The 6990-nt window shown below is 38.1% G+C and overlaps 1 long non-coding RNA gene across 1 annotated transcript; it reads right to left on the bottom strand.

Annotated features, from left to right (window-relative positions):
• Positions 1–223: 223 nt before the first annotated feature.
• LOC148763512 (uncharacterized) lies at positions 224–5155 on the bottom strand. Its single transcript, XR_016025388.1, has 3 exons — positions 3306–5155; positions 2836–3196; positions 224–462 (listed from the first exon to the last, which is right to left on the bottom strand). It is a non-coding gene; the product is annotated as an uncharacterized LOC148763512 (long non-coding RNA).
• Positions 5156–6990: the final 1835 nt, after the last annotated feature.

Here is a 6990-nt window from a genome sequence, read left to right as displayed (position 1 = left end):
AAGAGAACATAAATTATTTTAGATCGAAAACAATCAAAATAAAATTTTGACCACACAGGGGTATTTTGGTCATTTTTACCTGAAAATTTTGAAACCTAATAAAAATATAACGTATGGTAGAAAGATATCCATTTCCGATTAAAAATAAATTTTTGCAATCTAAATCATCCATTTGGAGTGAAAAGTTGACTAATTAGACTAAATATAAATATTCGATAATATATTTCATTTTCTTATAAAACAATTTTTATAGAACAATGCATAAATAAGTTTTGTAGCGTGAGAACAAAATAAATTCATACACATAGTAATACAGAAAACCAGGTATTCAAAATTATCCTACAGTGGCATATGGACCCCGAGATAACCAAAAGTGTGCAAGAATGTAGACCTACGATTTCCAAGGAAGTAAGTCCAAAAGAAATCCTTAATGAAATCGACTGCCTACAGATTATCTTGAACCTGAAATGGTTAAAAAAGAAAGGGTGAGTTTTCATAAACTCAGTGAGTAAACAAAGTCCGTCATTAACATCTAAAGCCGAGTAAATGGAGACAATTAACTTTTCATCATACCATAATCCACAACATTTTGTACTTGTTTCAAATCATATAAAACAACACATTTCATTATAATACACATCACGACTTATGATTTTCTTAAAAACTTGGCTCATGCCAAATATCATACTCGGTGATACTTTGGTCGAGGCATTCAACCGAGTCCACCAAGGTTATTAAGTTAACAACTACTCATAAAAACATAGTTTAGCCATCCCTTGGCGTTGGCAGAGTTCATCCTCAAGTGGTGGTTCGGCGTGAAGTGAACTCTATCGTACCTTAGGAGATATCATTCGCGCCTCTCCTACTAAGGTAAATATAACGGGGTTTACCGTGCCCCTCTAATAGGTTGGTCCACGGAAACCCGCCTACTGCAGTGGCTAATTAAATAACCCACCAATCAATAAAATTTTGACAGCATAACGTGGCTAACATAATACTACCCAGCCTGTCAAAGGAAAACAAACAGTTTATATATTTCACAACCCAAAATCCCAGCCACATATGTCATCACGTATCAGTTCATAAATCATCAATTCCAAACATAGGTACGTAAACTTAAATATATAAGCAACATCAAAGGTTGGTCTCCACATACTCACATTTTCAGAAACATTATTGAATAGTAAAATAAGTCATAAACCTTATTCCTTAAATCGATTATTAGTCATAAAACATAAAATTCATTTAGGTTCAATATTCTTAAAATCATAAAAACGATTGTAACAATACTCTAGATAGATAAGATGAACAGTGATTACTCACTTTGACAGGAATTAACAACACTCCTATTCTTGATCCTAGGGTGCAATAGCTTTGCCCTTATCCGAGGGCTCACCACCTATACATAGTGTGCAACGGGAAATTTAATATACTTATGCTAAATCGTTACAAACTATTTTGTGTTCTATATGAATGCATGCAATGAAATGGGAGGTGTTCGGCCTATCGCGCACTATGCACTATTTAATCGGTCTAAACGTCCAATTCGATTCCAATTAATTTATTGCACTTCCAGTACTCCCCAAAATTCCACAAACTTCACTACAAGTCTATTCTAAGTGCAATTACCAAAATATCTCTCATTATGGTGCAAATTGCCAACAACGAGAGTAAAATTTTTCAGTACCCATTTTCAATTTCCGGTATTCCTAAGCACTAAATACATCTAAATGGCATGAAAAACAACCAAATTCATCATCAATCCGCACCCATAAAATTCAGCCAAGATAGGTTCTAAAATGGGATGTGGATTTCTTGCTTAATTTTCATACTAAATGTTACTAAACACCTAAAAACACTAAGTTACCTTGAAATTCAACTAAATTCATCACCAACTTTCTCTCTCCAAATCTGGCCAGCATATTGCCCCTCATGAAAACTTGAATTTAATTCATGGAAAATGGAAAAAAATGCATGGGCAAGATGAATTTCAAGCTTAATATTAAAAATCTTACCTTTAGTCATCAATTTCTTAAAAATTCAACAATTTTTCCTTAGTTTTTCCTCCCTAGGGTTTTTCTTTTCTTTTCTTCTCTTTTCTGCAGGTGCTGGTCGGCCTTGAAATGCTGAGTGGAAGAGTGTGGGCTGGTTTTTAAATGGCAATATAAAATTATTAAATTTTTGACTCATGTCACCTTTTTATTGATCCACTTGTTTTAACTTAATTTTTAAGCCTTTTCTCACCACCACAAATGCTCTAATATTTATCCATAGCATAAAATAATAAGAGGTAGAATTGTGGAGCTTGACAAATGTCATGGTGGTGTAAAATTACAATTTTGCCACTGAGATGGTAAAATTACCATTTTACCCTTATGCTCTGAAAAATACCAAAATTAAAATTTTTTTTCACTTCTTAACCTCAAATCATACTCCAATACTCAAATCATACTCTAATAAGTCAAATGGGGTCAAAAACTCTTTTCTTAAAATTCCCATTTTGTCCCCATGTGGCAAATGACCATTTTACCCCTGGATAGTGAAAATTCTGTTTGACTCCAAATTGATCCTCGAACTCCAAATCACCATATTAAACCATTCTGGTACTTTAATATCCCTAATTTCATCTCAAATTCTCTATTTGATCTAGTTCGAGGCTTAAATCAACTTTGTTGTACCTCTAGGTACAATACCTACTTTTGTAAATTTTTCGGGACTCTCCTAGCATGCAATCGTGCTATCATCACATGTATGTCATGACAAGTATTTTATAAGGTCTGGCTTTACAGCACTACCCCCTTTAAAATAAAATTTTGACCTCAAAATTTCACTTACCAGATTCGAAGAAAAGATGTGGGTATTGGCTGCTCATCTGGTGCTCAACTTCCCACGTCATCTCTTCCATTCGAGCATTCTTCCACAATACTTTCACCATTGGAATGCTCTTGTTCCTCAGCACTCAATCCTTTCGATCTAGAATACGTACCGGCTGCACCTCGAACTTCAAATCTTCATGCAGTTCAATTGGAGGTGTCTCTAGAATATGGGAAGGATCGGGAACATACTTTTTCAACATCGAGACGTGGAAGACATTATGAATCCGATCTAACTCCGGGGGTAATTCAAGTCTGTAAGCCACTGGCCTAATCCTTTCAATGATACGAAAGGGTCCAATATATCTCGGATTAAGCTTTCCCTGCGTTGCGAATCGAATCACACTTTTTTATTATCCAACAAAATATCATAATTTACCATAATAATATAATCAAATAAAACTTAATACCACAAAGTTTTCAGATTATTACCTTTCCAAGGAGAAACCTTAAGAAAAACTCTCTCATTAACTTCAAATTCTAAGTCTTTTCTTCGTTTATCTGAGTAACTTTTCTGCCTGTCTTGGGCTGTCTTTAATCGTTCTCGGATAAACTTGATTTTGTCATTTGTCAGATCAATCAATTCCACATTAACCAATTTCCTTTCACCCACTTCATCCCAACAAAGTGGAGTTCGACACTTTCTCCCATATAGAGCCTCGTATGGTGCCATCCCTATACTAGACTGAAAGCTGTTGTTATAAGCAAACTCCACCAACGGTAAGTGTCTATCCTAACTTCCAGTAAAGTCAATGACATAAGCCCGTAGCATATCCTCCAAAGTCTGAATGGTCCTTTCGGATTGACCATCCATCTGTGGGTGAAAAGCAGTACTAAATCTCAACTTAGTTCCGAGAGCTTCTTGAACTTTTGGCTAGAATCGTGAGGTGAATCGAGGGTCTCGATCTGACACAATGGAAACTGGAATTCCATGTAATCTCACTATCTCATCTATATATAGTCTAGCCAGTTTCTCAATGGAATATGTGCTATGAATAGCTAAGAAATGGGTGGACTTAGTTAATCTATCCACAATCACCCAAATAGCATCTTTCCCACTCTGTGTCCGCCGCAAACCCAGCACAAAATCCATTGTCACATGCTCCTATTTCTATTCAGGGATAGGTAAAGGCTGAAGAGTACCTAACGGTTTTTGATGCTCCGCCTTGATCTGTTGGCATGTGAGACATTTCGCTACAAACTCTGCTATGTCTCGTTTCATACCCGACCACCAATAACTTTCCTTAATAGTCCGATACATCTTAGTGCTTCCAGGATGTAAAGCGTAGGCGGAAGAATGAGCTTCTTCTAAAATCGCTTGTCTCAATTGGTTATCCTTAGGGATACAAACTCGGTCTCTAAACATCAAGGTACCATCATCACTGAGTCTAAACTCACTAGTTTCTCCATCTTGCAGCTTTTGAACTTCTTGTTTCAACTCATCATCAGATTTATGCAATTCTCTAATTTGATCCAACAATGATGGTCTCACCACAAAACTAGCAAGTAAGGCTCCATCTTCACCATTACTCAACTGGATCCTTAGAGATTTCATCTCAAATAGTATCGAAAAGTAGGAATTCTGAAGGGAAGCTAATGAAGATGAGGATTTACGACTCAAGGCATCTGCTACAACATTTGCCTTCCCCGAATGATAATCAATCACTAAGTCGTAATCCTTAATTAACTCTAACCAACGTCTTTGCCTCAGGTTGAGTTCTTTCTGGGTGAGCAAATATTTCAAACTTTTATGGTCAGTAAAAATTCGACAACGCTCACCATATAAGTAATGCCTCAAGATTTTCAATGCAAGGACTACTGCTGCTAACTCCAAATCGTGGGTAGGGTAATTTGTTTCATGCTTTTTCAACTACCGAGAAGCATAAGCTACCACTTTTTCATCTTGCATTAACACGCACCCTAATCCCAATTTAGAGGCATCACTGTACACCACAAATTCTTTCCCACTAACAGGAAGTGTCAAAACTGGAGCAGAGGTCAGCCGGATCTTTAGCTCCTGAAATCAACTTTCACATACGTCATCCCACTCAAACTTAACTTCTTTACGAGTCAAACGAGTCAGAGGAGCTGCTATCAAAGAAAATCCCTGAACAAATCTTCGATAATAACCGGCTAAGCCAAGGAAACTACGAATCTCTGTTATCGTTCTCGGTTGCTCCCATTGTAAAATGGCCTTAATCTTCTTAGAATCAACATAAATTTCAGCTCCAGACACAACATGTCCCAAGAAAACCACTTCCTTCAACCAGAACTCACATTTAGAGAACTTGGCATAGAGTTGTCTCTCGAGTAAAGTTTGCAATATAATACGCAAATGGGCAGCATGTTCATTATCATTCTTCAAATAAACTAGGATGTAATCTATGAATACTATCACAAACTTATCCAAGTATGGATGGAACACCCTGTTCATAAGATCCATAAAAGCTGCTAGGGCATTAGTCAAACCAAACGGCATCACTAAAAACTCATAATGCCCATAACGCGTTCTGAAAGCAGTCTTGGGTACATCCTGCTCCTTAATCTTCAATTGATAATATCTAGACCTCAAATCAATCTTAGAGAACACCATAGCACCTCGTAATTGATCAAAAAGATCATCAATCCGGGGTAAAGGATATTTATTTTTTATGGTCACTCGGTTTAGCTGACGATAATCGATACACAATCGAAGAGTGCCATCTTTCTTCTTTACAAATAGGACTGTTGCTCCCCAAGGAGAAATGCTAAGGCGAATGAAACCTTTATCCACCAAATCTTGAAGCTGGACCTTCAGTTCCTTCAACTCTGTCGGAGCCATTCTATATGGAGGGATAGAAATAGGTGCGGTACCTGGAAGTAAATCAATAGGGAACTCATGTTCTCGATCAGGAGGTAGTCCCGGTAACTCATCAGGTAATACATCAGGAAACTCACTAACTATTGAGACATTCTCTAACTTAGGTTCCCCATTTGAAGTATCAATCATGTGAGCCAAATAAGCTGGATAACCTTTCTGCACCAGTTTCAAAGCTTTGATGGCCGAGATTACACAAGACGGTAATACTCGACGTTCCCCTGCAAACACAGTCTCTACTCCCTTCGAATTTCGAAGAACAACTTCTTTCCTAAAACAATCCACATTCGCCCGATGTGCAGTTAACTAGTCCATACCTAATATTAAATCAAAATCTCGAATCTCTAAAAGAATTAAGTCAGCTTTGAATTCTTCCTCACAAACCCTTATCCCACAATCTCTATAGCAGGTATTTCTAATCAATTGTTCTCCTAGAGGGGTATGGACTACAATCTCTTCCTCTAAATGTGACAGACTTCTATCAGAGAAAGATGCAAATGTTGTGCTCACATAAGATCTATCTGAACCAGAATCAATTAAAACATGAGCTTCTCTATCAAATACAAACATAGTACCTGTCACAGCACTAGGTCGAACTCGGGCTTCTTCCTCGGTCACTGCAAAAACTCTCGTCGGAGTGTGAGCCTGTGGTCTAGAAGATGGACGTGCTAGGGTATTACTCCCTATGTCTGATCGTATCACAACACCCTGCCGCGGCTGTGACCCAAAAAAATCTCTTCTCTGTGTAGCGGTACGAACCGAAGGAGATGAAACAGCTGTAGTAGCTCGCACTAACTGTGGATAAGCACTCCTTATGTGACCTTGTTGTCCACACTGAAAATATCGTACAGGCTCTCTGCGCGGTCCGGGATGAACTTTTCTACAATTTCGGCATCTGTCAAAACTCTCAAAGCTCTTCCCAAGAGCACTCGTTGCTGACCTACTGAATCTAGAAGGCCTCTGTTACGACTGTTGAGATGGGGGTCGGGTAGATGCTACTGAAACTGTGGTGGTACTTCCTAAAGTAGATAAATCCCTACCCTTCTTCGAGGGTTGGCCGGAAGATATATTCGGATTCTTCCTTTTGGCAAACTCAGCCCGGATTCGCCTATTCTCAGTTGCAAGTTTCTCAGCCCGCAGAGCCATCTGTACAACCTCTTTATACGGCTTCTTACTTATCACTGTCATCCGGTCTCGGATTTCATTTCGAAGCCCTTTCTCAAAATAAGTAGCCTGATCCTGCTCAGTCCTCACCAGATC

Source organism: Theobroma cacao, chromosome 3 (assembly GCF_053813885.1).
Source record: "Theobroma cacao isolate CCN51 chromosome 3, ASM5381388v1, whole genome shotgun sequence".
Lineage (NCBI taxonomy): Eukaryota > Viridiplantae > Streptophyta > Magnoliopsida > Malvales > Malvaceae > Theobroma > Theobroma cacao.
This window is presented reverse-complemented; position numbering and strand designations above follow the sequence as displayed.